The sequence below is a fragment of the Pseudophryne corroboree genome, chromosome 7 (genome assembly GCF_028390025.1).
Source record: "Pseudophryne corroboree isolate aPseCor3 chromosome 7, aPseCor3.hap2, whole genome shotgun sequence".
Lineage (NCBI taxonomy): Eukaryota > Metazoa > Chordata > Amphibia > Anura > Myobatrachidae > Pseudophryne > Pseudophryne corroboree.
This window is the reverse complement of record NC_086450.1, coordinates 281239724-281264756: the sequence shown is the minus strand read 5'-3', so window position 1 is coordinate 281264756 and position 25033 is coordinate 281239724. Positions and strand designations below refer to the sequence as shown.

General features: G+C 46.4%; 1 protein-coding gene across 4 annotated transcripts in view; it reads left to right on the top strand.

The window, feature by feature from the left end:
• The window catches only part of MYO1B (myosin IB), a 518726-nt gene that overhangs the window by 224226 nt on the left and 269467 nt on the right, over positions 1–25033 (top strand). The gene's annotated exons all lie outside the window — the stretch shown is intronic.

The window sequence follows — 25033 nt, the reverse complement described above, 5'->3', positions numbered from 1 at the left end:
AGGTTGGGGGGTAGATGGGAGGGACGATGAACAGATGCTGTGCGCCTTGCTTCATATAGCCGCGTCCGTTCGCAGCTCTGAAGCAGATGTCCCCCAGCCCAGTCCGCTTCTACTTAAAGGCTCTAGAATTGTGGGCCCAGTGTGCTCGTACGTTAAGATGGCCCTGCATAGACACCAAATTTTACACACAAAATGGAAAAACTGCTACTGATAAAATTGCATGCTGGGGGCCGCCCAGCACAGGGCAATGCCGCCCAGCATGCGTGCGCTGCCCAGCGATGCGATCGCACCGCAGAAAGCAGCAAATACAGGTCAAACCCTGTATATGATATGCAGCCAAGCTTCATATAAAGGTACACCACCGCCATGTTTCCCATCACAGAAAACTCTGGCAACGTCATTAGGTCGCTCCAAAAACGGCCATGACACACCTGCATTTCTTGCACCACTCTCCCCCCCCTCCCCCAATGCCGCATTGCTGCCCCTGACCGCCTTCTGCTTGTCAATAACAATGCGATTACATCCTTCCTTTCTTAGACTGGCTATTAGAAATCCTCTCCTGGGTCCAGAAAATCAGTGTCCGACGCAGACTCAGACCCTGAGCTTAGCACGCCTTTAAAACAAGGCTCCCCCAGCCTGTTTTTGTTTAACCAGCCACAGAACCTGTGTAAATCATAATTGTCCTGGTTTAAAGGGATATTATAGCAAGCCTAAGTATGGATGACAAGAATGTTATTCCTCTTTAGAGACTTCACATTTCCTCTCTGCCATGGAAACATAAGTTAGGTGCCACCACCTGGCATTTTACCTTCTTTTCAGTTGGGATTTGACAGCCAGAAAAGCATGGCTATTAACACTGTAAACCAGGGGTGGGGAACCTCAGGCCCGCGGGCCATATAAGGCCCACAGAGCCACTTGATCCGGCCCGGACAGGCTCACCTAACCGAGGGAGATGCCGGGCGCCTGCTGAGATTTTGTTACTAGTGGGCGTCCGGCTTCTTCCCCTCAGCAGCAGCCGGAGGCAGGAGCTCACTCCTGAGCTTCGGCTTCCGGCTCTGCTGCTGTGCGCTATGGGAGAGATGCCATGACGTCTCTCCCATAGTTCTGAGGAGTAGGCGGCCAGGTGGAGGGCAGCGGTCCTGAAGGAGGAGCAGGGCTGTTGAGTATTGTGTTTTTTTTTTCTTTTAATGTGTGTGTGTATGCGGCGCTACTAGATGGCATATCTAATGGGACATATTAAATGGGGCATAACAACTGACTGTGGGCATATCTAATAGGGCATAACTGACTGGGGGCATACAGTATGTACTGGGGGCATATCTACTGGGGCATAACAACTGACTGGGGGCATAACTACTGACTTGGGGCATAACTACTGGGGGCCGGCCAATTTTTAAGTTGATCATTTTTGTATGGCCCTCGAAGGATTTTATAAATATCCAAATGGCCCTTGGTAGAAAAAAGGTTCCCCACCCTTGCTGTAAACAAACACATCTTTTGGTGTCCTATTTTTGCTATCTCCCTTTATCTAAATAATCAGATTAGACCTGTTATTGGGCGGGATGTACTAATGTACATCGCCGCCCATCGCCGCTATGCTGATCGCATATGTACTAACATATGCGATCAGCATTGCGGAGGACAGCTCTTCCTGGATTCGGCCCCAGGAGTCAGTCTGCGCATGCGCGGGGTGACGGGGGGCGGCCGCAGGGCATGCTGGGAGGGATCCGATCGGATCCCTCACACAGCGCCGCGGAGAGAAGCCCATAGGCTTCTATGGACGTACGCCAGCTACAGCTGGCGTATCTCGCCGCGGCGCTGTCCTGCCGGCCGGGGGTTAGTACATCAGGAAAATGCGGTAAACAGGGAGTTTACCGCATTTTCCGCTTAGTACTTCCCGCCCATTGTATTTTATAGTTTTCGTCTTGGTGACATTGCCTTGTTGGCCTGTGCACTCTGCCATATTTTTATTATTACATATTGTAACAATTTATTATGACTAATTTGTGATATGAATGGTTGGTTCATGAAATGCCCTTCATCCTGTACAAATGTTAGATGCTAAACCTATAGGTCAGGTATTAAAAATCCTCATGTATGTTTTATTTGGGACATTATGGCATTTTAGAAGGTCCACAGCTCATCAGCGTCCCAATTTCTAGAAACCTTTTTAATTTTTTAATTTTTATATTTATCTTTTTTTCTTCTTCTCCTGTGCCAGATCCCGTTTCATGTTTTATTTTCCCTTGGAGCCTGAACATCTGGCTTTAGTTTTTATAAAGCCCTTGAGAATCTGAAACTGAAATAGACCCTTGCTCTCTTTCCCACAAACTTAAAAGCATGGAAGAATGTAGTAATGCTGGTTTTATGGTATGTGACTTACACTGTGCATGCGGTGAATTCTGGCTCAGGAAGGGGTTAATGACCTGCGTCATTTATACTTTCTGATATAAAACTGAATTATATGTAACCATTTTGGAATTATTATTTTCATTTAATTAGTTGTAATGTTTACATAAGATGATCTGGTTTGAGGTGCACATCCTCAGTAAATGGGTAACCTTTGGGTACTGCTTGTTCCGCATCAGTGTTATGGGTAGAAGTTGTTGGATGGACAAAGGGGGTAATTCTGAGTTGATTGCAGCAGGAACTTAGTTAGCAGTTGGGCAAAACCATGTGCACTGAAGGGTAGGCAGATATAACATGTGCAGAGAGAGTTAGATTTGGGTGGATTATTTTGTTTCTGTGCAGGGTAAATACTGGCTGCTTTATTTTTACACTGCAATTTAGATTGCAGATTGAACACACCCCACCCAAATCTAACTCTCTCTGCACATGTTATATCTGCCCCCCTACAGTGCACATGGTTTTGCCCAACTGCTAACAAAATTGCTGCTGCGATCAACTCAGAATTACCCCCAATATCCTCTACTTATCATAGTATTGAATTGGGAATAGAGTTTCACTTTATCTTTGTAAATAAAGTATGTTTCTTTAGTCTAATGTTCAGCTTTTACTGATGAAATACATACTTAGAATTGAGACACAATTAGTATTTAACTGCATAACTTAAAATTAACCAGAAATTTATGGGAAATATTTGGTCTCTAAGAGAACTGGTTTAATCCATTATCACAGTAATGTGTAAACTGATTTAATATTATCTTAATACAGTGGCAAGATTTCCAGGCTCTTTGGCCTGTATTCATTTATCTGCAGTGTGTAGGTGTGAAGTATACAGTTTAAATGGGTATGAAACATTAAGTCAACCCTAGTTAGGTTGACAGTCAATAGGTCAACCCCATATAGTCAACATGGTCAGTAGGTCGACAGGTAAAAGGTAGACAGTCGAAAAGGTCGACAGGTACAAAAAGTCAACACATGAAAAGATCGTCATTTGAAATGGTTGACACAAAAAAAGGTGTACACGATCTTGTGTTTTGGTGTCATTTTCACTGTCAAAACACAGGAAGTCCCAATTAGTATACTGTGTCCCCTTGCATGGCTCCGCTACCACGGCACAGGTTACTATTCCAAATTACAATCCATGTGGATGATAAAGTATGAAAAAGTTGAAAAAAAATGCAAACACCCTTTTAAAAATGGTGTCGACCATTTGAACCTGTCGATCATAAACACTTTCCACCTTTTACATGTTGACCTAATGACCATGTTGATCTTTTGACCATGTTGACCAGATGCATGTCGACCATTAGTGGTTGACCGATTGATTGGTTACCTTTTTACTGTTTGCAAACAGATTTACTTTTATAACACTAAATAGAGTCTGTACATGAACAGTGTTCGCTGTGAGTCTTTAGCGCTTCCACTTTTTGAAATGAAAAGCAAGGACACTCGTAATGTAATCTTTCTGTAAACCCAGCACATACTTTCTTTTAGAAGCTAAATAAGGATATAAAGTTACAATGTGCAAAGGCGGGTCTACTGGGGGCAGGGCCATTCTCAAAGGAGTACAACTGGCGCTATTGTACTGGGCTCAGGTTAAGAGGAGGGTCTGCAGCCTGCCATTGGTCTCACCTGTGACAGAAACAGTTTACTGTAGTATGATTGGTCCCCCTTGTCAGTGTCCATTGTTCTGCTCTTGTGTGGGAGGCAGGACAGGCAGGCAGACAGGAAGGCTCCTGTAAGAATAATAGGTATGTTATTGTTGGGTCCTCACCATTGATGGTTTGATAGTTCCCTGTCATTGGTTTTATGTTATTAATGTTAATAATCAGTGGCACCATTGCTGATAAACCAACTGATGGCCATCCTTAGAGTGATTAGAGGGGTAGTAAATTTCATAAGTGGGTAGTGGCATGGGAGGCCAGAGGCTAAGCACAGGTCGGAGGCAGGGTAGTCTTTAAAGTGAAGTAATTACTGGCCAGAAGTGGCAAAAGCCATGGAATAGGTGTCTAGTATAGTGTAAGGCATGGCGAAGTGCAGCAACTAGACGTAGCATTGATTCTGCAAGTGAACGGATGACCTCTGGAGAGGTGTTGACCCATGCCATCTGGATAGATGGGTCACCCATGCCAATGTGCAGTCAGGTTTGTTCACTACATTTACCAAAAATGCTCAATGGAATTCTACTGATTAACGTCCATTCACTGAAATAAACCAGAGCCTGCTGGTGACTTCTGTTGTGTATACAGTATTTTTAAGAAAGCACATGGCAATACTTCATAGCTCCACAAATGCTTCCTTTTTTTGTAGTGTTTCCAGTTTCAGATTCCATTAGTGGTGTGGCATGATTCATGATTAAAAAGTAGCTAAAATGTAGATCTGTGCAATTTTCTCCTGTAGGGAACATTTCCACATCAAGAAAAAAACTGATGTTTTAAGTCTGGAGTTTTTCTTTATTTTTTAATATACTGTTATGACCACAAAATATAATTAAATATAACAAATTAAGTGCAATGTACAGTGAAAGCTAAAATCTCTGTGATATTCCTGTTTTAAAGATTTTATTCACGCAAGTTGTAAGTTAACAACAAAATGTTTGTTGGTAAGGTCAAAGATATGTAGACCTTTTTATTTTAACATTTTAGGGTAGTTTCTAAAAACCTCTAAAGTGTACATGGTAAGTAAAAATAAATGCAATCCTGGACTAATGAGACTGCACAAGGGACAAAGGGGCAGATGTATTAACCTGGAGATGGCATAAGGAAGTGATAAACCAGTGATAAATGCAAGGTGATAAATACACCAGCCAATCGGCTCCTAACTGTTAATTTACATATTGGAGCTGGTGCATTTATCACCTTGTACATATCACTGGTTTATCACTTCCTTCTCCAGGTTAATACAGCTGCCCCAATGTGCGCAATTTGAAATTCCTCTCAGCACACATTTAAGAATTTTGTGAGGAAACTCCTTTACTTAAAGCAGTGGTTCCCAAACATTTTTGATTCATGGTGCCCTAGAGCAGGCATGTGAAACTGAAAATCCCAAGTGAGCCGAACTATCAAGGTCTAAGGACCTAATTCAGACCGATCGCTGCAGCGGCATTCTGAAGCCCTTTGCGGAGTGCGCACATGCATCCCGTGAGGCCCAGTGAGATGCTAAAAGCATCTCAGGGCTGCAATAGCCTCTGCCTGATTGTCGGGCAGAGGCGGGGCGAGAGGGGAAACGGCTGTTAGAACGCTGTTGGTGGGGCAAGGTCTGGACAACACAAGCTTGTCCGGACCGTTGCGGGGGTGGGCCGAGGCAGCTGCGTAACCCAGAGATTTACATTTTCAGGATGCTCCTATGTGGTCATGCTGTTTCAGCAGGCTGTAAGGGCTGCTGCTGGCTGTGAGGGCTCAATGGCTGCTTTACACCGCCGCTGGCCATGACTCGGGGGTGTCGATGGGTGGTGCAGATGCTGAGGCAACGTCATCATAGGTGGACAGAGGCGGAACGCCGGGGATGCAGTTTCATCCCAAGTTAACCCCTGCCAAGGTGGACGCAAAAGGTACCCTGCCCGCGGGCCGCACAGTTTGAGAACCACTGACTTAAAGGATTGCTCTGGGAATACTGCAACTCGTCGCAGTACTCTGTTTTACTTGATAGGTTGAATAGTTGTTACTGTATTTCGATACTGACTGTAAAGAGGTGAAGATGCTAAAAAGGGAAGGGGGTGGGCGGGGGCACACTGTGATAATTACTCACTGCGAATGAATGGGAGTCCCTGAGGCCCCAAGAAGGCCAAAGCCGGCCAAACTGCCAGGGCCAGAATCACTGCCATTAGCATGTAAGGGCAGTAGGCAGCAAATGTCTGTCAGGCTCCTGATCAAAGATGCTGCGCTTCTACCGGACCAGCAGGAAGGTGTAGGCTGCAGAAGTCCGCAGCTAATATGCTCTGCTCCATGATCATTCAGGCAGGCAAGGCAGTGCGCTCTTTGGGGGTTGACTGGTGCAGAAGATCGAATTCAATGGGTGTCAGTGATCAGACACTGCAGCCAGCTAGAGTCACAGCAGGAGCAACACGCATGCTCTAGGAGGCCTGCCAGCAGAGACCCCCACCACCTAGGAAAATGTGCCTGATTCGGATTTGTACGCATACCTGATGGTTTACAAATAAATCTGATGGTTAGTGTCCTGCACATGTGCAGAACAGATCTTGCGATATTGCTCGCAACCTCCCCTTAGTTCTTCAAAACCTGGGCGTGTCACCCCCATTTTGTAGCTGTGCTGGGCCCAGGGTCTGTTTTGCAGACTGACTGTGGTCTGCTACCATCACTGATGGCCGTGATTGTGATCATGCTGTATCCTCAGACGCAGCACTCAGATCTCGCAGATGCATGCAGGAGGCATCTATTTCCTACAGACACCTCCTGCTGCACTTGTATTTCATTTGTACAGAATTGCACAGCAATAAGGAGGCGGCTTTACTGTTCTGTACAAATCAGAATCAGACCCACAGATTGACTGTTAAATTTAGAAGATGGTCCCCTGAGTGTCAACCTTGTAACTATTTCACAAGTGTTTGGAAACATTGTTTCATACCTTCCATAATGCACACAGATTATGTTATTGGATGATATTGTACATTTATGGTATAACATTTTCATTGTGTAAATTATTTTTTTTAACTGTAACCTTTGTGACTGAATTTGACCACCACAATCTCCCATTTCGGATTTAAGCTGGGTACACGCTTTGCTGCTCACTCGGTTGATTGAATAAACGCTCCCGATCAGGTGAGTAGTGTGTACCCAGCTTGACCCCTGTACACACTTCTCTGGGGATCGGGAGTTCAGCTGTACTACATCTAAGATGCGACCTCCCAATCCAAGCATTGCAGGAGCGTCTTAATCTGTTAATCTGTTGAATATAGCTCCTGTGTACACACCTATTAAATCTTCAGGCCAAACAACCAATAACGGGTGATCGGTTCGATGATTGCATAGGTGTGTATTTATCTTTTTTTCATCAGATTATGAGATTTTTAGAATTTGAACAATTTAGATTTTTTTCTCTTACGTCCTAGAGGATGCTGGGGTCCACATTAGTACCATGGGGTATAGACGGGTCCCTTGGGAGCCATGGGCTCTTTAAGAGTTTAATAGTGTGGGCTGGCTCCTTCCTCTATGCCCCTCCTACCAGACCCAGTTTAGAAAATGTGCCCGGACGAGCCAGTCACAGCTAAGGGAGCACCTAGGAGTTTTTTTAGTTTTATTATTTTCTGAGTATAGTTAGGTACAGGCAGGCTGCTGGCAACAGTTTTCCTGCTTCGTGGGACTTAGGGGGTGGAGTAGGAACCAACTCTTGAAGTTAATGGTTCTCTATCTCCACCGACAGGACACTGAGCTCCTGAGGGTGCTGATCGCAAGCCCACGAGGCGACCGCTCATTCCCGCAGCACGGCCGCCACCCCTAACAGAGCCAGAAGATGGAGTGGTGAGTATGACGCTGGCGCCCCGCTAAGCGGGTCGCCGGCGAGAATGGTGGCACAAGGGTAGGAGCGCAGCTCTGATAGGCTGCGCTCCGGAGGGCTCAGCGGTACTTGAAGTGCGGCGCTGTGAGGGGCGCCCTGGGCCAGCACACATACCCTACACTGGTCACAGATGCTAACAGGGGCTAATCCCACTGTTAGCAGCCAAGTCACCTCAGGCCAGTATAATCGCTGAAAGCGGGAAGACACGCCATTACAGGGGGCGGGGCTTCTTCCTCAGAGCTGATCCAACACTCACCAGCGCCATTTTCTCCCTACAGATCACACTGAAGAGACGCTGACAGGGAGCGCTGCCCTCCACATAACTCCAGCATACCTCTGTGGTACCAGGGTGTTATAGAGAGGGGGGGGGGGGGGGGGGGAGATAAGTGTCAAATTAGCTGTTTAAGCTATTAAGGTTATTCAGTCATTGCCGGCTGTTTACTGTATAAACTGCCTACTGGGGCGCTGTGTGGCTGGCTCGTTATACTCTGTGTCTCTCTGAAGGTACTCTGGGGGAAACTGTGTCTGCATTTTCCTATGTGTGTGTGTGTGTGTGTGTTTGTATAGCTCACATAAACATGTCTAAGAACTCTGTATCCTGTGCTGCAGAGTGTGTATCTTCTCCTGAAGAGTCTATTCCATGTACTCAGGACTGTAATATACTGTCTCTACCTTCTGAATCCGACCCTCCATGGGTGGATTCTATTAGGGGAATGATATCCCAGATTTCATCTCGGATAGCTCAAAATGAACTGAAACACAGGTTTTAAGAAAGTCTGTTGAGGTTTTGTCATATTCAGCTCCCACTACCTCATCAAAGACCCCAGTTATATACCCAAAGAAGCGTGCTCTTGCCCAGATAATGCAAGCTGACATGGATACCGACTCTGATACAGGGGACGGTGATGGGGATATGCAGGGGGGAGATGCATCCCTTGCTAAGGGGTGCAACTCATGATTGAGGCTATTAAGGGACATTTTACACATTACTGATAAGGTACCTGAGAAAGTAAAGGAGGCTTACTTTACTGACAATAAGAAATCCTTCCTTACATTCACTGCGTCTAAGGAATTAAACGCTTTATTTGAAAAATCCTGAGGAGGACAGAAAAAGTGGGAAATCCCACCTGTAGTGGACGCTTCTGTGTCTAGATTGTCTAAAAACGAGGTTTTACCTGTCCCAGGGTCCACCGCTTTAAAAGAGCCGACTGACCGTAAGATTGAGACTACACTCAAATCATTATACTCCGCTACTGGCGTAGCTTTAAGACCCACTATTGCTTGTGCGTAGATTTCTAAAGCCATAGTAAAGTGGTCAGGCACATTACTAGAGGAATTAGATTCTATGGATAGAAGTGACATTGAATTGTTCTTACGTGACATACAGGACTCTGCAGGTTTTATGGTGGAGGCCATGAAGGACCTTGGCCATCTCAATGCGAGGGCTTCTTCCTTGGCTGTCTTATCACGCAGGGGTCTCTGGCTGCGCCAATGGTCTGCGGATGCTGAATCCAAAAAAAGTGTGTGGAGAATCTGCCCTTCACAGGTCAGGCTCTGCTTGGAGAAGCGTTAGATGCGTGGATCTCCACGGCAACTGCGGGTAAGTCAACGTTTCTTCCCTCAGCAGCAAGCAGCACCGTCTACTAGGTAATCTTATCCTACTTCTACAATGCAGTCCTTTCGGACCGCAAAAGTTAAAAAGTCCAAACCCTGTCCACTTTCTTTAGAGGAGGTTGGGGGAAATACAGAAAACCTGCACCATCAGGTTCCCAGGAACAGAAACCTGGTTCTGCTTCCTCAAAATCCTCAGCATGACGGTGGACTTCCCATCCTGTAGATCGAACAAGTGGGAGCAAGATTGAGAAATTTCAGTCATGTCTGGGCGTCATCAGGCATAGACCCCTGGGTACAAGATATTAATAACCAGGGGTACAGACTGGAGTTTCAAGAACTCCCACCTCACAGATTCTTCAAATCAGGCTTACCAGCTTTGCTGACAGAAAGTGCAATCCTACAGGAAGCCATTTAAAAATTGCTAAAGTCAAATGTCATTGTTCCAGTTCCACCTCACCTAGCAAACAAGGGTTATTACTCAAACCTGTTTGTGGTACCGAAACCGGATGGTTCGGTCAGGCCAGTTTTCAACTTAAAGTCGTTGAACCCTTATTTGAGGGAATTCAAATTCAAGATGGAGTCTCTGAGAGCGGTGATTTCAGGTCTGGAGAAGGGGAAATTTCTAGTATCCCTGGATATCAAGGATGAGTACCTTCATGTTCCGATCTGGCCGCCTCACCAGGCTTATCTCAGATTTGCGCTACTGGACTGTCACGATCAGTTCCAGGCACTGCCGTTTGGCCTCTCCACGGCACCGAGGGGGTTCACCAAGGTCATGGTGGAGATGATGCTACTGCTCCACAAGCAGGGTATGAATATAATTCCTTATCTGGACGATCTTCTGATAAAAGCGTCTTCCAGGGAGAAGCTGTTGCAGAGCATTGCTCTCTCCACTCAATTACTCCAGGATCATGGATGGATCCTGAATCTTCCAAAATCGTATCTGGAGCCGACAAAGGAAACTGTCCTCCCTAGGGACGATCCTCGACACGGAAGTGCAGAGGGTATTTCTGCTGGAGGAGAAAGCGTTGGTGATACAAACAGTGTTCCGGGATGTCCTGAAGCCAGCCTGGGTATTGGTTCATCAGTGCATTCACCTTCTGGTGAAGATGGTAGCCTCCTATGAGGCTCTTCAGTACGGAAGTTTTCATGCACGGTCTTTCCAACTGGATCTCCTGGACAAATGGTTGGGATCTCATCTTCACATGCACCAGAGAATACAGCTGTCACCGAAAGCCATAATCTCGCTCCTCTGGTGGCTGCAAAGTTCTCACCTAGTAGAGGGCCGCAGGTTTGGGATTCAGAATTGGATCCTCCTAACCACGGATGCAAGTCTCAGAGGTTGGGGAGCAGTCACCCAAGGGGAAAACTTCCAAGGAAGGTGGTCAAGTCTGGAATCCATCCTTCCGATAAACATTCTGGAACTAAGGGCCGTGTACAATGGTCTTCTACAAGCGGCACATCTTCTGAAAGATCGGCCCATTCAGGTTCAGTCGGACAATGTAACGACAGTGGCCTACATAAACCGACAATGCGGAACGAAGAGCAGAGCTGAAATGTCAGAGGTAACAAGAATCATCCTCTGGGCGGAAAAGCACGCGGTGGTGCTGTCAGCAATCTTCATTCCGGGAGTGGACAACTGGGAAGTGGACTTCCTCAGCAGACACGATCTCCATCCAGGAGAATGGAGCCTCCACCCAGAGGTGTTCACAGAGGTGACAAGTCTTTGGGGCATACCTCAAATAGACATGATGGCCTCCCGCCTCAACAAGAAGCTTCGGAGGTACTGTTCCAGGTCGAGGGACCACCCCGGTGTATGCCCTGGTAACTCCGTGGGTGTTCATGTCATTGTATGTGTTCCCTCCACTTCCACTCATGCCAAGAATTCTCAAACATATAAAAAGAACAAGAGTTCAGGCGATCCTCATTACTCCGGACTGGCCAAGAATGGCTTGGTACGTGGATCTTCTGGAGTTATTGCTGGAAGATCCGAGGCCTCTTCCTCTTCGAGAAGACCTTCTGCAACAGGGGCCGTTCGCTTATGAAGACTTACCACGGCTACGTTTGACGGCATGGAGGTTGAACGCCAGATCTTAGCTCGGAAGGGCATTCCGAACAAAGTTATTCCTACCCTGATACTGGCTATGAAAGTAGTAACGTCTAAACACTACCATCGCATTTGGAAAAAGTATGTGTCTTGGTGTGAATCCAAGAAGTTTCCTACGGTGGAGTTTCAACTAGGGCGGTTTCTCCTCTTTCTGCAAGCAGGTGTGGATGTGGGCCTGCGTTTGTGTCAATAAGTCCATATTTTGGCTTTGTGCATTTTCCTTCCAGAAACAATTGGCTGTCCTCCCTGAGTTTCAGACTTTCTTGAAAGCGATTCTGCACATCCAGCCTCCCTTTGTGCCTCCTACGGCACCTTGGGATCTTAATGTGGTGCTGCAGTTCCTGCAGTCGGATTGGTTTGAACCTTTACAAGAGGTTGATGTCAAGTTTCTTACTTGGAAGGCGGTCACACTATTGACATTGGCTTCTGGTAGACGTGTGTCGGAATTGGGGGCATTGTCCTACAAGAGCCCCTAATTGATTTTCCATGAAGATAGAGCTGAGCTCAGGACGCGTCAGCAATTTCTTCCTAAGGTTGTGTCGGCTTTTCATATCAACCAACCTATTGTGGTGCCAGTGGCTACTGACTCGGTTGCTTCAAAATCCTTGGATGTTGTAAGGGCTTTGAAGATTTATGTGAAGAGAACCTCTCGTCACAGAAAGTCGGACGCTCTTTTTGTCCTTTGTGATCCCAACAAGGTTGGGTGTCCTGCTTCTAAGCAGATGATTTCTCGTTGGATCAGGTTTACTATCCAGCATGCTTATTCTACGGCTTGCCATGTCCAAAATCTTTTAAGGCCCACTCTACTCGTAAGGTGGGTTCTTCCTGGGCGGCTGCCTGGGGATGTCTTGGCTTTACATCTTTGCCGAGCGGCTACTTGGTCAGGATCGAACACGTTTGCTAAGTTCTACAAGTTCGATACTTTGGCCTCTGAGGACCTAAAGTTTGGTCAATCGGTTCTGCAGGAGCCTCCGCGCTCTCCCTCCCATTCTGGGAGCTTTGGTACATCCCCATGGTACTAATGTGGACCCCAGCATCCTCTAGGACGTAAGAGAAAATAGGATTTTAATTACCTACCGGTAAATCCTTTTCTCTTAGTCGGTAGAGGATGCTGGGCACCCGCCCAGCGCTACGTTCTCCTACATTTGTTACTTAGTTGAGTACTGTGTTGTCACTTGGTTAAGTCCTGCATTGTTACTTGGTTAAGTACTGTTGTTCAGCCATTGCTGAATTATTTCAAGCTGGTTAGCTTGGTTTTCTGTTATGTGTGAGCTGGTGTGAATCTCACCACTATCTGTGTATTTCCTTCTCTCGAAGTATGTCCGTCTCCTTGGGCACTGTTTCTAGACTGGGTCTCGTAGGAGGTGCATGGAGGTCGGAGCCAGCCTACACTATTAAACTCTGTGCCCATGGCTCCCAAGGTACCAATCTATACCCCATGGTACTAATATGGACCCCAGCATCCTCATGGACTACGAGAAAAGGATTTAACGGTAGGTAATTAAAATTCTATTTTTTTGTTTCAAAAAGGTGTACAGTACATTTTCCACTTTGGCTATCTGTACGTTGTTGCTGTTACTGCAGTAGAATATTCTTCCTTGTAAAGTTACAAATCTGTTCTATGTTGTACATGTACATATAATATTCTGTGGGGATTTCCTGAACACCTGCCGCACAGCGCCTCCACCAGACACCATAGCAACCTGTGCCTGTTGTCTGTAACGTTACAGATCAAGGAAATTACCTTTTGGTGACTACTGTTAAAGGCGCTTTTTCCTCTGTGTCATTAAATATTTAATTATGCATTTGTAAGAAGTAAAAACATGCAAGCTAGTATGTGTTGGCATCGGTTCAAATACAGTGGCTTTTCCTTTTTTTTTTTTATTAATTGGAGCATTTACTAAAACGCACCCATTCTGTGTAATCGGCCAAAGCTAATAAGTGCTAATGTGTCTTGTTGATGAGCAAAAAAAAGGTTCACACATGAGAGACTGCTCCTGATGGGCTCACGGTTTATTACATGGGCTGACACCTAGCCATTACCTCAATCTGCATTTGGTGATGGGCAAACGCAGGATTTCTGGTGGGGGGTTTCCAAATGTTTGTAGAGTGATTGTCACCAGTCCATGAAGGATGCATTTTTAGCATATAACAAGCAAAAGTCTGCCCCAAACAAAGCGCAGTTTATGTCCTCATACATCATTGCTGCAGTTGCGCCAAACAGACCTTCATGGCACACCAGGCCCGTGAGAATCTTCTAGCATCAGGTGTCTATTTTGCCAAAAATGCAGCTTAGTTGCAACGCATTGCAACTGTGCTGATTTAATTTGATTTATGATTTGTATATCTGTGTGCGACTGACTCTTGTATATCTATCTGCGACTGATTCAGTGTAGCATATTTTTCCAATATAGGTTCCGATGTGCTCCGTGTACAGACTCAGTCACGCAGGGTCCTGTATGAAATGAATCAGGAGCATCCTAGTCACATTGTATTGCGACTAAGATGTATTTATAATTATAAGTATATTATTATAATTATTATTATTATTATTTTGAGCAAAAATAAGATGCCCATCGTTAGAAGAGTAGCACGGGACCTGGCGGCTCACTCATGCTAGGCATCTTGTGATTCATGGCATATTGAGGCTAGATCAGTGATTTTCAACCTTTTTTTACTCGCGGCACACTAAACAATTTTTTTAAATTCCCAAGGCACACCATCACTTCCCCACAGAAAAAAACAATAAACACACATTGACCCTCACAGTAAAAAAAAATCCACACATACATTGGCCTACACAGAAAAAAGAACCACATTGCTCCTCACATAAATCATGTTGCTCCCTACATAAATCATATTGCTCCCCACATAAATCAATCACATTGCTCCCCACATAAATCATGTTGCTCACACATAAATCAATCAATCACATTTCTCCCCACATAAATCCTATTGTTTCCTACTTTAATTATTCACATTGTTCCCCCCATAAATCCTTATTCTCCCCACATAAATCCTATTGAAATCCTATTGTTCCTCACAGGAGAAATAAAATCACAAATATTAGCCCCTACCGGTCAGTTGTCCTCCTCCCTGTCCCTCAGTGGTGGGGGTTGTTTATAGTGGAGTGCTGCGACTACTGAGCAGCGGGCAGTCGGGCAGGTGTGGATTTCGGTGGGCAAGGAAAGCTGTGTATGCAAGCGGGAACTAGAAGATGTGTATGTAGGTGGGTGGGCTGGCTGGGTGGTGAGACGCAGCGTCCATGAACTATGATATCACACCGCCGCATCTTCAAGACATAGTTCACGGCCGGAGCACGGCTCTAAGAAGAACCCTGGCCAACAGTTCACTCTGAAGGTGCAGGAAGCTGCTCTGGCTCCGCGGCACACCTTGCAACTGGTCACGGCACACTAGTGTGCCACGGCACACTGGTTGAAAAAGCCTGGGCTAGATGTATGTGGGCAGATCTGTTTGCAGGTCCTATGATCATGGGCACTTACCAGATTCTTTCTGTAGTGCGATGATTGAGCACTCAGATCCACAGCTTGGGTAGGAAAATGTGCTGTAGCTCCATTCCACCCTTTATACTGCAGGTAGTGGCCACTGGTTTGTTAGGTGCAAAAGATCTCAATTAACACTTATATCCATATCCAGTCTACGTATTCGCAAACACTCCTTCACTGAACTTTGCCTACTTGAGAATGACTCCGTAAGACACTGGGTTGTGAATGTAGATGCAATTGAAATGCATTGGCCGTTATTGCGTGATAAAGTCAAATCTATTTTCTAACAAATATTTAAAATGCCAGCTCTAATATATACTGCAGACACCAGGTGCATCTTATTACCATATACGATAAAAGTGCGCTGTACGTCGCAAAACACTACATCCCTTAAGTGAAAACAATACACGCACACATTGTCTGAGTTCCAAAGCTCATTGATGTATATATTTGATATTAAAAGGATATGTATACAATATATCACAATGTACAGTATATATATATATTTACATGGTTATAATTTGCACAGGAAGCAGTTATTACAAACTAATTCAAATATAGCCACAGCCAGCATACATTTACCACCTCCCTCAATGCTCACTACGCTCCCTCTCCTCCATCTTTAGCTCTCCCTCCATGCTTACAGCAGCAGAGTATCGTCAAAAACCCATCTCGATCAGCACCGAGCAGAAAAACAGGAAGCTCTGTGTGTGGGATCAGCTATACACTGAGTCTGTTGGGGGTGTACAGGTCTCTTGTAATTGGTCCAGGGGAGGGAACTTTCTCATTCATGATGGGTCATTGGTCAGTTCATATGCAAGCAACGTCCAGCCTTGATGGTGTAATTACAGGAGATAGCCACTGGTTCCATTCTGCAAGCATGCTGTCTTCCAGGAAGTTCATTGTTCTAATAAGAGTGACTTTAGCTTTCATACATTTAATCATAACTTCTCATTGCAATGTGCTGCAAACTAATCACAGGCATCAAATGAATCCACACATTAATCTGGCTACTTTGACACCAAGCACGGCATGTCCATCTTGCTCCGCTCCAACAATACACATATATCTGATGTTAAACTCTATTATATAAATACATTATAATGTCTAGTGCTTGACATGTTTCATTTATGTGTGGTACGAAATATGTGTTGAATATATCTTTGTGGCATTTCTGTGTAAATGCGTATGTTAGCATATATTGCTGTGCGTATTCGCAAGCATAGCGACTCATCAGTGTGGAGTTTCGATGTTCTCTCTTTGTAATATTTGTGACTTCGACATGCGTGTGCTCAATTTCTGCACTTACACGAAAGAGACACTTTACAAATATAGTTAACTATAGTTTAATCTCTTCTCCGTAGTGTGGAGTCTGTATGTTCTCCCTCTGTTTGCAAGACTTTCTTTCTGCACACTAGTTTACTTCCACACTCCAAAACCATACTGGTCTGATGATTAGCTTCTGACAAAAATTGACTGTATTGTGTATATGTCTATGGAGCGATTATTGGCAGACTTTGCATGTGCTGCGATCGCAATGCACATGCGCGAGGAGGGTGCTGCTGTGATCTCTCTTGAAAGGTATTAATTGTGTATATAATGCAGTGGTTCCCAAACTGTATGCCTAGGCACCCTGGGGTGCCTCGGGACACTTGCAGGGGTGCCTTGGATTGGTGTCAAGAACCAATTCAAATATTTATGGTCAATAGGGGTAATTCAGACATGATTGTAGCAGCAAATTTGTTAGCAGTTTGTCAAAACCAGGTGCCCTGCAGGTGGGGCAGATATAACATGTGCAGAGAGAGTTAGATTTTGGTGGGTTATATTGTTTCTGTGCAGGGTCAATATTGGCTGCTTTATTTTTACACTGCAATTTTGATTTCAGTTTGAACGCACCCCACCCAAATCTAACTCACTCTGCACATGTTACACCTGCCACACCTGCACTTCACATGGTTTTGCCCAAGTGCTAACAAATTTGCTGCTGCGATCAGGTTTGAATTACCTCCAATGTAATAGGCAAAACCAGTGCTGGTGTCTTCCAATCATAAATTATGTGGACAACCAGAAGTGAATCCTGTCCCTTCCCACATAATTGGACCTAAGGATGACATATAAACACAATTTACTTAATTTAATATTTTTTTCTACATTTCTCAATAAGAAGCTTTTGGCCTAGGGGTGCCGTGAAAACAATTCTGATACTCTAGGGCGCCGTGACTCAAAAACATTTGGGAACCACTGGTATAATGTGTGTGCCATATTGTACTGGTGATATTCCATAATTGGTATCAATGCTAAGTTTATTATGCAGTACCCACACAAAATATACCTTGTTTTATTTTTTCTGCAGAATTCTGTACATTTTCAGAAAACACCATTACTTTGCTGATCTCTCCTGACATTGTTGCAAATACATTCCACCCTAAATGGACAAAAAAAGTGTTGTTGGTTTGTTAACATTAAAATTAAATTGGAAGAAAGTGAAATGAAAGCAAATGTGTTTTTTTTTTCTTATAAACTCCACCAATAAATACTTTGGTTCTTAGATCTGTATTAAAACACCTTTGCAACACAGAAAAAAGGGTTGGTGGATGATAGACAGTTAAAAGATTGACATTATCAGGATGGTTGGATCTGGGCTTCAGAATCCTCTTTCACACGTGGGTGTCCCTGAAGCCGGATGGTTAGAGAGCCTCCCCCAACCATGAACTTCATAATGATTTCTATAGTGTCTATAGCTGACAAGTTAGTAGATATTGGTTGCCTCAGCCATCTTAGTAACTGCTTTTTGACACAATGATGTAAATGAGTAGCCTCTTTCCTTGACATCAAGAGCATTAACTGTTGGCATGGCACAAGTAACTGATTTTTCACCCACTGCTGATGATGAGTGAGGCTTACCCCTGGCACTTTTGAAGTATATGCTGAGGATGAGACTCTTGCCGGGTTAGGTATGAAATGCCGGCGATCGGGATGCAGTCGGTCACATGACTGACAGCGGCATCCCGACACCGGATGGGGGTAAGTATTTTACCCCTCTCCCATCCCCTACCTTAACCCTAAACCTCTGGGAGTGTCGGGATTCTGCGTCTGTCACATGACCTTCGGCATGCTGACCGCCAGGATGTTAAACACATCTGCTCTTGCCATTAGTAGTAAAGGGGTTAAAGTGACTACTAAACATGAATTAGCAGGTGGCATAAAGTTGTGATCTTGAAGACAGAGATTTATATGCACACAACAGACAAGCTGTCAGTAATGCCAATGACTTGCTATCAGTAATGCCAATAAAGGCTGCTTCAGCCTGCCACCTTTTTTCAAAAAACACGTTAAACATCTCAGGGTTTTTCTCTTACGTCCTAGAGGATGCTGGGGACTCCGTAAGGACCATGGGGTATAGACGGGCTCCACAGGAGACATGGACACTCTAAAGACTTTAGATGGGTGTGCACTGGCTCCTCCCTCTATGCCCCTCCTCCAGACCTCAGTTAGATCCTGTGCCCAGAGGAGACTGGGTGCACTGCAGGGGAGCTCTACTGAGTTTCTCTGTAAAAGACTTTTGTTAGGTTTTTCATTTTCAGGGAGCACTGTTGGCAACAGGCTTCCTGCGTCGTGGGACTGAGGAGAGAGAAGCAGACCTACTTAAATGATAGGCTCTGCTTCTTAGGCTACTGGACACCATTAGCTCCAGAGGGTCGGAACGCAGGTCTCACCCTCGCCGTTCGTCCCGGAGCCGCGCCGCCGTCCTCCTCACAGAGCCGGAAGATAGAAGCCGGGTGAGTATGAGAAGAAAGAAGACTTCAAAAGCGGCTGAAGACTTCAGATCTTCATTGAGGTACCGCGCAGCGGTATCGCTGCGCGCCATTGCTCCCGCATTTACACACACACTGGTGGCACTGTATGGGTGCAGGGCGTGGGGGGGGGGGCGCGCCCTGGGCAGCAATTATGAAACCTCTAGGGACACTGGCATAGGTATACACTGCGGAGGCTGTATATTGCAAAACCCCCCGCCAGTATAAGGATTTGAGCGGGACCGAAGCCCGCCGTTGAGGGGGCGGAGCTTGATCCCTCAGCACCAACTAGCGCCATTTTCTCCACAGCACGCTGCAGAGAAGCTGGCTCCCCGGACTCTCCCCTGCTGAACACATGTACAGAGGGCAAAAAAGAGGGGGGGGGGGGCACATTTATTTGGCGCAGTGAGTATATTTATATAAAAGCGCTGTACTGACTGGGATTTTATTCCAGTGACCGGTGGCGCTGGGTGTGTGCTGGCATACTCTCTCTCTCTCTCCAAAGGGCCTTCTTGGGGGACTGTCTCTCTTCTTCTTTCTCTCTCTCTCTCTCTCTCTTTCTCTCTCTCTATATATATATATATATATATATATATATATATATATATAATCTATATCCCTGAGTGTGTGGGGGTGTCGGTACGCGTGTGTCAGCATGTCTGAAGCGGAAGGCTCATCTAAGGAGGAGGTAGAGCAGATGATTGTGGTGTCTCCGTTGGCGACGCCGACACCTGATTGGTTGGATATGTGGAATGTTTTAAATGCAAATGTGTCTTTATTACATAAGAGAATGGACAAAGCAGAGTCCAGAGAAAAAACAGGGAGTCAATCCATGGCTTTGGCTGTATCATAGGGCCCTCCAGGGTCTCAGAAACGTCCCCTGTCCCAAGTAGCAGACACTGATACCGACACAGATTCTGACTCCAGTGTCGACTACGATGATGCGAGGTTACACCCAAGGGTGGCCAAAAGTATTCATTATATGATTATTGCAATAAAAGATGTTTTGCATATCACAGATGACCCCTCTGTCCCTGACACGAGGGTATGCATGTTTAAGGAAAAAAGCCTGAGGTAACCTTTCCCCCATCTCATGAGCTGAACGCATTATTTGAAAAGGCTTGGGAAACTCCAGACAAGAAACCGCAGATTCCCAAGAGAATTCTTATGGCATATCCTTTCCCAGCACAGGACAGGTTATGGTGGGAATCCTCGCCCAGGGTGGACAAGGCTTTGACGCGCTTGTCTAAAAAGGTGGCGCTACCATCTCCAGACACGGCAGCCCTCAAGGATCCTGCTGATCGCAGACAGGAAACTACCTTAAAATCAATTTATGCACATAAGGGTGCCTTGCTCAGACCGGCAATAGCGTTGGCTTGGGTATGTAGCGCAGTAGCAGCATGGGCAGATAACTTGTCATCTGACATTGATACCCTAGATAGGGATAGCATTTTATTGACCTTGGGTCACATTAAAGACGTGGCCTTATATATATGAGACGCGGCGAGAGACGTGGGGTTGTTAGGTTCATGAGCCAACACTATGGCAATTTCTGCTTGGCGAGCCCTGTGGACCCGTCAATGGACGGGTGATGCCGACTCAAAGAGACATATGGAAGTTTTGCTTTACAAGGGTGAGGTTTTATGTGGGGACAGTCTCGCGGACCTGGTTTCCACAGCTACCGTGGGTAAATCTACTTTTTTACCTTATGTTCCCTCACAGCAAAAGAAAACACCACAATATCAGATGCAGTCATTTCGGTCGCATAAGTCCAGAAGAAGTCGGGGCTCTTCCTTCCTCGCCAGAGGTAAAGGAAGAGGGAAAAGAATGCCTGCTACGGCTAGTTCCCAGGAGCAGAAGTCCTCCCCGGCTTCTACTAAATCCACCGCATGACACTAGGGCTCCGCTGTGGGAGTCCGCGCCGGTGGGGGCACGTCTCATACTCTTCAGTCAGGTCTGGGTTCAGTCAGACGTGGATCCTTGGGCGATGGAAATTGTATCCCAAGGCTACAAGATGGAATTCGAAGAGGTGCCTCCTCGCCGATTTTTCAAATCGGCTTTACCCGCTTCTCCCCCGGTAAATCGCGGTCCCAGGATACGGACTGCGCCGCTGGCGTGGACACTGTGGCTGTGCAGGGACCCCACTATATCCATCAGGGCAGGGAGCACAGGTCGGATTTACTAAAATCCGTTCGTTATGGGCTCCATAGTACCCGGTGGTGATGTCCAGTAGAGGGGATAAGGCGCTGACCTGTAGCCCCTCCTCCACCTCCAGGCGCCATCTACAGCAGGTGTTCCCGCCCTGGAGCTGCATTTCTCTCTCTCCCAGTCAGCATTTGGGTGCCATTTCACATAGCTGCGCTGATCCTGGGACTGCTGGGCACTGTCTCCTCTATAAAGCCACCTGTCTCATCAGCGCTGTGCATTTACAGGACACTTAAATATTCTACATGTCGTTTAGACAGTGTTAGTTAAGAACATGTGCACTACTATATGAATATTTAGTACAAATATTCTGTGATACACATCCAGTGTTTACTGTGCATTGTTATATCGGGTTCACTGCGATATGCCGGCGGCCGGGCTCCCGGCGACCAGCATACCAGCGCCGGGAGCCCGACCGCCGGCTTACTGACAGTGTGGCGAGCGCAAATGAGCCCCTTGCGGGCTCGCTGCGCTCGCCACGCTACGCGCGCCACACTATTTTATTCTCCCTCCAGGGGGGTCGTGGACCCCCACGAGGGAGAATAAGTGTCGGTATGCCGGCTGTCGGGCTCCCGGCGCCGGTATGCTGGTCGCCGGGAGCCCGACCGCCGGCATACTGAAGACCACCCGTTATATCTGTATACATACATTTCTATATGTAGTATTACTAGTCCAGTGAAGTTTTATTGCTGTGTGGTTTCTATTTTGTGTATCACACATTTTGCTATCACTATATATTGTACCCTGGGGGGCTAAGTGCGTCAAGGTCTCATATACTATATAGGGCCATATGCAATTGCGGTCGAATTGCCGCAAATGTCGAAAAACGGGGCATGTTCGACACAAAAAAAATGATTCGACAATGCAATACAGTACTTTTCGACAAAAAAAAAACGGCCGTTTCAGATTCGACTTTTTGCAATTCGACAGTTGTCAAATTCGACATGTCTGCAATGGTAAAAATGCGGCTTTTCGACAAAAGTATATTCAATTGAAGAATGTCGATTCGACAACAGTACTTTTCGACAGTCATTTCGTCAATTTCAGTCCACTTCATTTTGCTGGCGGGATCTAATAACATTTTTTAAAAACATGTTTTTTTTGTGGTTTTTTTTTTATTGCTAATAGCATATCTATTTATATTAGAAGGGATTATCTACTTGGTTTGTCTATTAGGAGCAACAAGTATTATTTAATATATTTTTAAAAAGAATATATTTTTTTTTACTGACTAAAATAATATGGAGAGATCAGAGCATGTTTTTCAGTGGGAAGGGGTGGGAATGGGTTGAAAATCAAGAAAAAAAATGCGTGGGATCCCCCCTCCTAAGCATAACCAGCCTCGGGCTCTTTGAGCAGGTCCTGGTTGTAAAAATCTGGGGGGGGGGAATTACAGCGGATCCCCCGTATTTTAACAACCAGCACCAGGCTCTGCGTCCGGTCCTGGTGCAAAGAATACGGGGGACAAAAGACGTAGGGGTCCCCCGTATTTTTCACACCAGCACGGGGCTCCACTAGCTGGAGAGAGAATGCCACAGTCGGGGGACACTCTTATACCGGTCCCTGCGGCCGTGGCATTAAATCCCCAACTAGTCTCCCCTGGCCGGGGTACCCTGGATGAGTGGGGACCCCTTAATTCAAGGGTTCCCATCCTCCAGCCACCCAAGGGCCAGGGGTGAAGCCCGAGGCTGTCGTCCCCCCCCCCCCCGTCCCCCCCATCCAAGGGCGGCAGATGGGAGGCTGATAGCTTTGTGTCAAAATAAAGAATATTGTTTTGTGTAGGAGAACTACAAGTCCCAGCAAGTTTCCCCCGCAAGCTGGTACTTGGAGAACCACAAGTACCAGCATGCGGGGGGGAAACGGGCCCGCTGGTATCTGTAGTTCTACTGCAAAAAAAATACCCAAATAAAAACAGTACACACACCGTGATAGTAAAACTTTATTACATACATGCACACCGACACACACATACTTACCTATGTTGACATGCCGACTCAGTCCCCTTCACCAGTAGAATCCACGGTGTACCTGTAAATAAAATAGTATCCGGACTCCAGGTCGACAGCAAAAAGGTCGACGCCAATTGGTCGACACACCTTAGGTCGACATGGACAAAAGGTCGACAGGAACAAGGTCGACGTGAGTTTTTCACAATTTTTTTTTCTTTTTTTGGAACCTTTTCATACTTAACGATCCACGTGGACTACGATTGGAACGGTAATCTGTGCCGAGCGAAGCGAAGGCACCATGCCCGAAGCATGGCGAGCGAAGCGGTGCACTAATTGGGGTTCCCGGTCACTCTACGAAGACAACGACACCAAAAAAACATAAAAAACCCATGTCGACCTTGTTCCTGTCGACCCTTTGTCCACGGCGACCTAAGGTGTGTCGACCAATTGGCGGCGATCTAAGGTGTGTCGACCTTTTTGCTGTCGACCCTGAGTCCCAGACCCAAATAAAATTACGCAAAACCCGATCCACGCACTGAAAGGGGTCCCATGTTTACACATGGGACCCCTTTCCCCGACTGCTGAGACCCCCCGTGACTCCTGTCACAGAGGGTCCCTTGAGCCAATCAGGGAGCGCCACGTCGTGGCACTCTCCTGATTGGCTGTGCGCGTCTGAATTGTCAGGCGGCGCATAGCACTATGCCGCTCCATTATATTCAGTGGTGGGAACTTTGCGGTCAGCGGTTGACCGCAAGTAACCTCAACCGCTGACGCAAAGTTCCCACCATTGGATGCAATGGAGCGCCTATGTGCTACATTGTATCTCGAGTGCGCCGCCTGACAGTTCAGACGCGCACAGCCAATCAGGAGAGTGCCACGACGGGGCGCTCCCCGATTGGCTCAAGGGACCCTCTGTGACAGGAGTCATAGGGGGGGGGTCTCAGCATTCGGGGAAAGGGGTCCCATGTGTAAACATGGGACCACTTTCAGTGCGTGGATCGGGTTTTGCGTTTTATTATTTTGCCAAGTACGTGTATTACAAACAAGAAGAGGTCAGATCTACACAGGATTTTGGTGTGTGTAATTTTATTTACAGGTACACCGTGGATTCTACTGGTGAAGGGGACCGAGTCGGCGTGTCAACATTGGTAAGTATGTGTGTGTCGGTGTGCATGTATGTAATAAAGTTTTACTATCACGGTGTGTGTGTGTGTGTGTGTGTGTGTGTGTGTACTGTTTTTATTTGGGTATTTTTTTTGCAGTAGAACTACAGGTACCAGCGGGCCCGTTTACCCCCGCATGCTGGTACTTGTGGTTCTCCAAGTACCAGCTTGCGGGGCAGGCTTGCTGGGACTTGTAGTTCTGCTACTAAAAAACAATATTCTTTATTTTGACACAAGGCTATCAGCCTCCCATCCGCCGCCCTTGGATGGGGGGGGGACAGCCTCGGGCTTCACCCCTGGCCCTTGGGTGGCTGGAGGGGGGGAACCCCTTGATTTAAGGGGTCCCCACTCCTCCAGGGTACCCCGGAGGAGGTGACTAGTTGGGGATTTAATGCCATGGCCGCAGGGACCGGTATAAAAGTGTCCCCAGGCTGTGGCATTATCTCTCCAGCTAGTGGAGCCCGTTGCTGGTGTGAAAAATACGGGGGACCCCTACGTCTTTTGTCCCCCGTATTTTTTGCTCCAGGACCGGACGCAGAGCCCGGTGCTGGTTGTTAAAATACGGGGGATCTCCTGTCATTTCCCCCCCCGGATTTTTACAACCAGGACCGGCTCAAAGAGCCCGAGGCTGGTTATGCTTAGGAGGGGGGACCCCACGCATTTTTTTTCAGGGTTTTTTTAAACAATTTTTTGCCGTCCATGAAGTTGAATCCAGGACGCACACTATCCGTCAATTGGTCCGTTTTTCGACAGCGGGACTGTTGAATCCGTTTTT